Below are 10,897 nucleotides of genomic sequence, written 5' to 3'. Positions count from 1 at the left end.
AGGCAGGCTTAAATAGGTTTTTTTTGTGATATAACCAAAGTAATTACTACATGTGTGTTCTGCCTCAATCAATAGATAATGGCATCAGAATGATTGATAGTGTGATAACACAAACATCACAGGATATCTGCAGCTCTGGCAATAATTTACGAACCAGGAGAGCAGCATCTGAGAAGCAAGTTGACGAAGGTTTCTGACCATTGCAGGTGTATAAGTGTGGTAGAGCAGAACCCAGGGGGCCTCAACATAGATCGAAGTCTACTTAAATAATTAATTCATATTTGAAAGAATTAATATATTAAAGAAATATTTGTGTGTGCGTGTTTGTGTGTGTGTGTGTGTGTGTGTGTGTGTGTGTGTGTGTGTGTGTGTGTGTGTGTGCAAACGTGCATGCATAGTGTTATTTCAACAGTGCTATAATGTAGCTGTCTCTCTCTCTCTCTCTCTCTCTCTCTCTCGCTCTCTCTCTCTCTCTCTCTCTCTCTGTGTGTGTGTGTGTGTGTGTGTGTGAGAGAGAGAGAGAGAGAGAGAGAGAGTTCAACAGTGCTATAATGTAGGTAATGTAAGAAGCTATTCACTGTTTCAGCTTAACATGTTGTGGGAGCTTCTGGGAGGCCGTGGCTGCCTACACTTGGTTGAGCATCAGACTGCCATTATCACGGCTGAGTGAACTAAAAGGCCCTCCTACAGCCCAGCCTGCCTCATCACTCTCCAAATGAAAGAGGGAGAGAAATAGATGGTGAAGGAGAAGAGCAAAGGAGGAAAAAAAAGAAATCAGACAGACGACAAAAGAAAGAAAGCAGGAAATGGGTGGGGAAATACCCAGCAGTCACATCCCAGGTAAAGATCCCCCTCCGCAACGCATAGGTGGGAGTCAGGCTAACAGGTGTAGGATAAGACCAGATCTCTTGCTGCGCACAGTGCAGTAACAGTAGAACATGCATATAATTGGGTATATAGGACTGTTGTGTATAGGACTGATGTTATCTGTTGAATGGATACCACGGTCCTGTGTCACTAACAACCGGCATTTAGTGAGAGTGATGCACACTAATGTAAGAAGACGTTGTGGTTTAAATGTATAAGTTTCTTTCTCACTTTTATTGTCTATCTGTTCCTCTCAGGAATCCCAAAACAATTATTTCAGTGTACACAGCACGTAAAAAATAATTAATATTTTATGAGGATTATAAAGTCTCCACTTTTTTATGTCCTGTTATTTTTAGCCCTGGATACACACTCACACAAAACATAAAGAAATGACCACCTTAAAAATTCATTATGATTCAGCCTTGGAAGGGGGAATGATTTTCTCCTCTCATAAAACGTCCTCTCTCCGAGAGAGAGGACGTGAAAGGTTCTCTCTCCGTGGTCATAAAATCTGTGCTGGTCTGCAGTGTGCCCTGGCTGACCTGTTTTCAGCACACCTGCAATGTATAATGAATGCCAAGTAACCAGTAAAGCAAGAGAGAAGCTAAATTATTGTTGAAGACTAACTCACATTCTGTTTGGTATCTTCAGGAGCTTTCATGATTATATTCACTCTAGCCTTAACTCACCAATTATGAAAACTACATGCTTAGTTCTTACACACACACACACACACACACACACACACACACACACACACACAGAGAACGGAGACAGGGAGAGAGCATACACAAGTATATTAACATAAAAATACAGCAAATAAAGAACAATAAGAATAGTAAAGCGCCATGGAGCTAAGAGATCTATGAATATCTGTACATGTGCATATGTGGATATGCTTACATATGCGGGTCAGAGTAGTAAACATATTAATAAACACTATTAAATCCAAAATATTAGATTGTTATGAACATTTGCAAAAAATCAGTTGTACAGTTGTGAGCCCTACAGCTGTGCTGAAGTTTCTGTTAGTGTGTCTCGTTGTGCTGGATTTGATGGCCTTGGGTCTTTTACCAGAGGGAGATGGCTGAAAAAGAATGAGAGGAGTCAGCTGTTATTTTTGCCAGCGCACTTCACCGCCCCGCTGTTGCGGACGCCCTGACGCGCTGGCAGGCTCCATCCAACAACCCTCTCCACCGTCCCGATTATGTGCCGGAGTTTGGCCTGTTCTCGTGAGACGGAGAAACCGAACCAGGTGCTCATGAGCGATGTGAAGACGGGTCCAACGATCTCGCCATGCAGAACTGGATCATCAGGCCATGCGGCAGGTTGAATTCGCGTGGACACCCGGGATACCTTTGCTTTTAATACCTTACACCACAGTTCCTAAGATATATCCCCACGGGATGCAACCCAGATTTGTAGTTTTATTATTTATAATTAAAAATCTCTATATAATTGCTTCACATGCCTTACTGGATTAAGTAGCTGATTATTTGATAAATGTAGTATGGATTTGGCAGTGGATTAAAAGATGTCCTGATAGCAAGGTCGTTTTGTCTCGCCTGTCTCTCTGCAGACATACACTTATGAATACACACTCACACACAAACATGGTGCCCATAAGGAGCTCAACACACAAACGCATCCCCAGGCGCTCTCGGCCAACATTCTCAGAGTTGTAGATGAGCATCTTCGCACTGCATTTCTTGTAGGAACTGGAGTCTCTGTATTTCAACACTGAAGCAGCAAATCTTTCTCTATCTGCCAAAACTGTCTTTCATCAAAAGAAATTACAATTTTGCTTCAAAAGAAACCATGAAAGACTTCCCCCGAAAGATCCTTGGTGCCGGCATCAGAGAGGCACAGTGTCTAAAGCAATCTAAAATGTCAGATGAGCAATAAAACGAAGGTAATGATGATCTAATCAGTGCAAAGATTTTAAGAATAAGAGAAGAGATGGCAAAACTACCTGAGATCATTAAAACTCCTTGTAATGCTTTTAAATTATCAAATTATGACCATATCACGGTATAAAACCTTAAATACTGAAGTTTTTGCAGATTACATCAGAAATTATTGAACTATTCTGTTCTGCCATTCTGCTTTTCTGCTTTTCTTGCCTCTCAACAAGCAGCAATAATGCAGCAATTATCAGCAAAAAAATGTGCAAAAGATTATTAAAGATATTTGCTTCCCTTTTGTGAAGTGGTAATGTGAGGAGTGAATAATTGTACCTCGCTGTGACTGGTTTGTGTCCAGTGCTTTAGGAGAATTCTTGTGTATCTGAGTATGGTGTGTGGATTAGAGTTCAGCAGCCTGTGTCAAAGCTGCTGGGTGCCACACCCATCCAGCCCAGCCAGAGGTATGTGCTAGAGAGAGAGAGAGAGAGAGAGAGAGAGCGAGAGAGAGAGAGAGAGAGAGCGAGAGAGAGAGAGAGAGAGAGAGAGAGAGAGAGAGAGATGTAGGGTGGTGGTCCTCTTGCACCTAGGGAGGCAACAATGAAGCACTTTATAGCAGCATGTGGGAGTTGACACTGAGCAAGGACATAAACGTACTCACACATAAACACATGTGAACGTATACACACACACACACACACACACACACACATACACACACACACACACACACACACACACACACATACACACACACACACACACACACACACATACACACACACACACATACACACACACACACACACACACACACACACACACACAAAAGCACATATGCATGCACGCATGCATGCACACACCAAAACCAGACTGCAATCCTTGTCATGAATATTCATAAAGAAACACCATGGCTGCAAGATATGCAAACAAAAAGACTCCCTCCTAGATTTGCTTAGAGCCTTAACCCTTTTAAGATTGATATAGTCAATTTCTCCGTGTTGAGCACTAGAGTAGAGCCATGTTTATAAATCAATAATTTCACTCCACCCATGCCCATCAATAACCATTTATTATTGTTACACCACCACATTATTAAACTGACTCTGAAAGGTATGTCTCCCCCTAGAGGATTTTTTATTTTTTAGTTACTCAGACTTAGGGCTGAGCCAAGTATTTCAGTTGTATATTTGCTGTTGATTGTACAATGCACTGTAGACAAAGCATGCACCCATCAACACTGGAGTTATAGTTATGTTCTCATATATGATATCATATATTAATGTTGTTGTCTACTGTATATGCAGTACTATGTAGAAGTCAAAGACCACATTTTCCTTGTTAATTTTCCAGTCAAAACAGCCATGCAATTTAATACAGTTTGAGTTATTAATTTTTCAGAGTCACAAGCAAGAAACATATTTAACAATCACTCAAAATTCAACCTTCAACTATAAAATCAAAGCTAGCAGTGTCTGATTTGTCCACTCTTTACTATGAAATCAAAGTTAGCAGTGTCTGATTTGTCCACTCTTTACTATGAAATCAAAGCTAGCAGTGTCTGATTTGTCCACTCTTTACTATGAAATCATAGCTAGCAGTGTCTGATTTGTCCACTCTTTACTATGAAATCAAAGTTAGCAGTGTCTGATTTGTCCACTCTTTACTATGAAATCAAAGCTAGCAGTGTCTGATTTGTCCACTCTTTACTATGAAATCAAAGCTAGCAGTGTCTGATTTGTCCACTCTTTACTATGAAATCAAAGTTAGCAGTGTCTGATTTGTCCACTCTTTACTATGAAATCAAAGCTAGCAGTGTCTGATTTGTCCACTCTTTACTATGAAATCAAAGCTAGCAGTGTCTGATTTGTCCACTCTTTACTATGAAATCAAAGCTAGCAGTGTCTGATTTGTCCACTCTTTACTATGAAATCAAAGCTAGCAGTGTCTGATTTGTCCACTCTTTACTATGAAATCAAAGCTAGCAGTGTCTGATTTGTCCACTCTTTACTATGAAATCAAAGCTAGCAGTGTCTGATTTGTCCACTCTTTACTATGAAATCAAAGCTAGCAGTGTCTGATTTGTCCACTCTTTACTATGAAATCAAAGCTAGCAGTGTCTGATTTGTCCACTCTTTACTATGAAATCAAAGCTAGCAGTGTCTGATTTGTCCACTCTTTACTATGAAATCAAAGCTAGCAGTGTCTGATTTGTCCACTGTTTATTTGTGCCCTGCTACCACTCTTCCAGCCTATCAGTCTTAAAACTAACAAATTACAGCTTCTTCCAAAGGTGCCACTTAAGATTTCACAGACATTATGTTCCTCTTCAATGGGACTTACATTTACACAACAAACACACCTTTGCAAAAAAAAAAAAAACAACTTCTATATGCATCTAAGATAGTTAAAGGAAATATTTCTGAGGAGATCAGATATACATTCATCTTGCATACAAATAATATAATCATTTTTTCATGTTTTCAAAAAATCAGGTTCAACGGTGACCTCTTACATTTTCACAACAGTCTATATAATGCTCAAGTGCATGTGTTCTCTAATGCAGTGGGTCCCAGCCCAGTCCTCAGGGAGGCACATGTCTGTGCTAACCCACCTCCCAATAAACCTGTACCAGATATTCAGGATTAACCTGTTCCAGGTATTTAGTGTTCACTTGCGCCGGGTGAAAATCTGGTTCAACTGTACTAGATACTGAGTGTCTACCTGGGCCAGATATTCAGTGTTTACCTGTACCAGATATTCGGTGTTTACCTGCATCAGGTATTCAGTGTTCACTTGTACCAGGCATTCAGTGGCCTTGTTCAGGTATATTTGATACTAAGTTAGAACAAAAATGTAGACTGTCTGCTGGGTCCCATGGACCAACTTTAAAAAGAAGGCTTTAATATGGAAAAAAAAAACAACAACAAAAAACAAAACAAAACTTTGTGATATTACGTATAGAATTGCCTGATACAGCACAGAATGAACAACATGACTGTAAACCATTTAGACCCTTTACACTCCCTTCACAATGCCTCAGTCTCCTTGTACCGGATTACTGTAAGAGAGACACTCCCAGGCAGACAATGAACGTCATCTATTTGTGAGCTATCGGTCTGTGGACTGATAAAGGACCATGTATTTAAACATTCCAAGTGTTCTTTAGAAATTATTTTTGCAACCTTTCCAGTCTTATAATCAGCTTCGTAGTATGCAGACATCTGGATAAATCTTACTACGTGTCCAACTAGATGTGATTATCTATGAATAAATATCAAATCTAAGGAAAGCGATTATGAACTTGTGGAGCATTATTGCCATCTACTGGCCAGTTGAGAATTTACAAGAAATGAAAGAAACTTAAGTAAAAAAGTAATTGGGCCTCAAAATTAATGGGCCTTTATCAAAACCTTCCTCAGTTTCTTTCTTAAATTTGTTCTTGAGGAAGGTGCTAAGAAACATTCTACATCTGATTCATGGTGTGTTCATTAAACATTGTCATTAAACATTGAACATTGTTTAATTAATGTTTATGAACATTAAGTTAATAAACATTGTTCATTAAACATTGAATCCCATTGTCTTCGTAAACTGAAAGCGTGTGCCAGTGCCTAATTAGCATAAGCAAAGATGATGCTAGTTTTGAGGAAACTGATAACACTTCTGTATACCTGGAGATATTTCTAGGAGTTGCAATAAGGAAATGCAAGCCTATTTCTGGTCTTATTATTCCAGCTGCTCGGGCCGGCATTGGTAAGGCTTTGTCATGAGAAAATATAACAGTTATTCAAATCGATGTAAATAACTAAATTGAGAGTTTATTGAATTAAGCACTGAGAATATTGTAATCTCTAGGGAAACGTAAGCGGATGCAAATGTGGAGATGAGTGAAGTTTACTAAGGGAAATCCAAAACCAGGGCTGTTAATATAGTCCGGCGCCACAGCGACGATGCACACATATCCAGAACACATAATTATCCAAAAGCAAAAACACACAAAATGAACTCTGAGCAAGGCTAGAACACAACAAACAGACGTTTGAGCGGACGGTGAGGTGAATGTCCGACTTAATGTCCTGCATTATGGTGAATTTTCATGCCTTTGAATCACATGAGGAGTCAGCATAAAATAGCTTTTACTGCACCCTAGAGGCCTCACAGGAAAATACGAAAGGTACATAAAGTGCTTGGAACCCTATTTGTAATCGCTCAAATGTTTTATATTCCTTTTTCTTCTTCATCTTATCGTTATTATTATTACAGTCCAAGCAGTTTAGGGCTTGGAACAGTTTTGCTTTTATTGGGTTTTTTCTTTTTCTGCACTAAAGCATCTCGAGCAGACCACACCTACAGACACAAAACTTGGTCAATAGCTGAAAGTCTCTCCCATTTCTCAGGTACACAACTACAGCCCAATCATACGATAGGTGGCGCTATTGCATTCATGCTGTTGCATTCAAAAATTCATTTTTCCATCAATACTGGAAAGTGATCAGTGTTACAGTGATTTTCAGTGATTTCCAGTGTACTACTCATGCACTGTACAAAAAGCCTCAAGAACCATTAACACACTTAGATTTTGAGCTAATTTGTATATTATGCAAAATTGGACATATTTCTGAGTGTAAAGTAGTCCTAGATTTTCAGAAACCTACACAAATCTGGTATCCAGAGAATCAGAGAATTTTTTAATAATCAAATCTGGAAATTTCCACACTATGTAGTTTCCAGTTGCCAAAGCTCCAAGGGTGGAGCTTCCACTGTAAATACTGAACATGAACAGCTCCAACTCTGGAATTCTTGGACAGAATGAAACCAAACTTTACAGGCATGTACCTCACGGGGGTCTGGGCTGGAGCAAAAGGTTTGGTGTACCTGCATTACTGGGGGGTGCTGTAACATTCAAGAAACATACCAACACATTAAGATAGACTGACTAATGTGAGACACATTTGACAGGCTTAGCATTGATCAGTCCACATAAATGGTATATGCAGAAACACATTGTTAGAAACTGGTTTAAAGTGACCAGTCCTTCAGATTCTATCTCTTCCAATTTACCCTCTGCCCTCCGTCCTCTGTAGCTGGATCAGGGGAAGTCAAGAGATACTGACACCAAGGTAGAGAATCAAGAGAGTTCCACTTTATTGAGGAAAGCACAGAGTATATATGTGTCCTATATCTACTATCTGAATCTACAGGATGACGGGGAAAGGTGAGGCATGTTCTAAGGGTCTACGTAGAAAGGAAAGAGACAAGCTTAGTAAAGATTAGATGTTCTCTGCATGAACGAGCCACGAGCTGTTCCCATGCTCACCATGAGCCTCTCCTGTGCTTAGAGAGAGACAGGGAGAGAGAGAGAAAGGGAGAGGGAGAGAGAGAGAGAGAGAGAGAGAGAGAGAGAGAGAGAGAGAGAGAGAGAGAGAGAAAGGGAGCGAGAGAAAGGGAGGGGTAAAGGAGACCAGAAGAGGGAGCGGATGACCTCGGGCGACCAGCTCGCGCTCAAGCCGCCATGTCATGGCTGATAGGCAGAGACCTTGTGTTGGGTGCCTGAAGACAGAAAGGCTCCAGTATTTAATACACGTGCTCTGCACACGCTCTGAAATTTTATGCAAAGCTGCCAGTGGGGTGTGCTATTCCGAAAATCAAGCATAACACCCACATATTTTCATTTAAGAACATAAAACTGGATTTTTGTGATTTGTTGCGGGAGTCCAACCAACTTTGCAATTACAAGTGCTTTGCACAACAGTAGTGCAGCACTGGACATTTCTTACTTATTTAGACCATCACCCAAAACTCAGTAACCAGGTTTTCACATTAGATGCAATGTGTTAGTGTATACATTTTAATCTTTAATGACTAGATGGATGGCAGGGACCTCCCAGGAGCAGCATAGTAGTGTCTGTCGTAGTGTGCTGACCATGGTCAGGGTACCAGTTTAAAAATGGTAACAACTTTATGTCTTTAAATATGTTGCATAAACAGCTATAACTTATGAATCATTTTTTAGAATAATGTTCTCATAAGGTATGCAAGTTTGGTCCATATTGACCTTTGGGGGCGGCGGGGGGAGGCGGGGTTACATCCTTAAAACTCACATTATGTTTATGATGCGCTATATCAGGGTTTGTGTATATAATTTAGAAAGTTTTGGGGGCATGTTCAGAGTGAAGATCCTGTTTGCTGAAATTGAACAACTGAAGAAAAAAAAGTACACCAGACTGTGAGCTCACACTTCGTTAATGGTTTAGAATAATTCAGTCATTTAATGGATAATGCAACCATTTTGGCTTTATGAAAATACATTTGTAATTCTGTGACTTCTCCAAAGAAAGAGAAGTTTGAGTAGGAAGAAGCACAGCCCAGTGTTAGGTTACAAATTTTTGTTGCATCTGATACCTCAGAAACTTTGTAGTAAACTCTGACAACATGCAGATTGAATTGTTTATTTGCAGATACAAGTGGCCAACAGAGAGAACAATAGCTGCATATCAAATCACATTGCATAAAATCTCTTATTATCTATGAACTGGCCTGACTCTCTATAGATTTCTAGGTGGGGGTGTTATGGATATGTGAGATAGTCTAGACAATTGATGGTTATTCCTTACAACCAAAGTAATGTCTCTTCCTGCCAAATGGTGGAATTACAATGAGAAAATGACATGCTTGAATTTGAATATGACAGGTGAAAATACAGAATCTAACATCAGTAATGAAATATTTTCCTAATTAATATAATGTAATTAATATAACATTATAGTGTCCCAGAAGTTGCAAATGAACTTATCACCTCCCCAGTGCACATTATAAAAGAGACAGTAAATTCATTATGTTGACTAGCCATTCTTTACTGACATAATTCACCAACTTTCTCCAATGGATTAGGATCTTTTAATAACAGCAGATTTATTTTATATGAGGTCTGATATGTTTCTGTGGTAGAATCATCAATTCTTTCAATTGCATTACAATACAGAAGCGGTACAGCCAGATCTCACAGATCTTGAGGTGTTGCGAACATTTAAAAAAAATATATAATCAATTTCATTGACATCGGTTTAAAATGTGTCAGTGCTTCATTACTGCATTCACTACTGTCATGGTTTCCCCTCTGGCATCATGGTTCCCATGGCAACGTCCACCATGTGTATATGACATCTGTATTGGCCCTGAAAAAAATGTATTGGTCCACCCCTAATATATATACCCCTGTGTATTGGTGGCAGTTATTGCGGTTACCTTGGTATCTCTCCAGGTGCTGTGTGTAACTGCTGTTGCAGATTTCATTTTGTGGAATTTGTATGTTTACTTTCGTGTTCTTAGTTTTGTTTTTGTTTTTAGTTTTATGTACTCCAGTTATATGTCTTTGCCTTCTGGCTTGTAACACTGGACTGTATTAAGGCATATGATTATGGATTTGTAATAAACACAATAACTGTTGCTCTTCTGTACACTTGCACCCTGCTTCACCTCACTCCATGTCAGAACTACAATGGCTCTATGTAGAGATTATATAAAGGTTATAATGAGTCCCTAATTTACTGCGGGCGTGGCTAATCCGTGGGTGATTCCAGGGTGACTTGAAGGAACAGCAGGCAAACCCAAAATGTCCAAAGCTGGAGCACATCCTTCCAGGTAAGTTGGTCCAGTAGCCCTAGTCAAGGAAGCTAACACAAGAGTCCCTCACTATATTTCCCAGAATCCCCAGGGGAGACCATCATCTCCGGAATACTGACGTGAAACGCTTGTTTTTTAACACTATGCAAATCATCTGCTGCATAATTGTGAAGTATTGACTCTGTCCCTGAGTGGTATTCTTGTATTAATCTACTCTGTGTGTACTGACCAGTTTTGCTATTACCTGACTGATTTTGGATTCTGCCTTTCGGATTTGGTTGCCTCTGGGCATTATTTTTGGACTGTTTGGGCTTCTCTTCAGATGTACCTTTTGCTCTGATAACCTTATGGTTTTACTTTTGATCCCGGCTTGGTTTTAGGATTATGATTTTGGATTGTCCTGTATTAATTAAGACGTTATTTGTCTGATCCGCAGGCATCTGGCTCATCCTGCAGCATTAAAGCTAGAGACTGTAACGTGGTGGCCTGAGAACCGAAGG

This window comes from Electrophorus electricus, chromosome 18 (assembly GCF_041902795.1).
Source record: "Electrophorus electricus isolate QZ-2024a chromosome 18, ASM4190279v1, whole genome shotgun sequence".
Lineage (NCBI taxonomy): Eukaryota > Metazoa > Chordata > Actinopteri > Gymnotiformes > Gymnotidae > Electrophorus > Electrophorus electricus.
Note: the sequence above shows the minus strand (reverse complement) of the source record.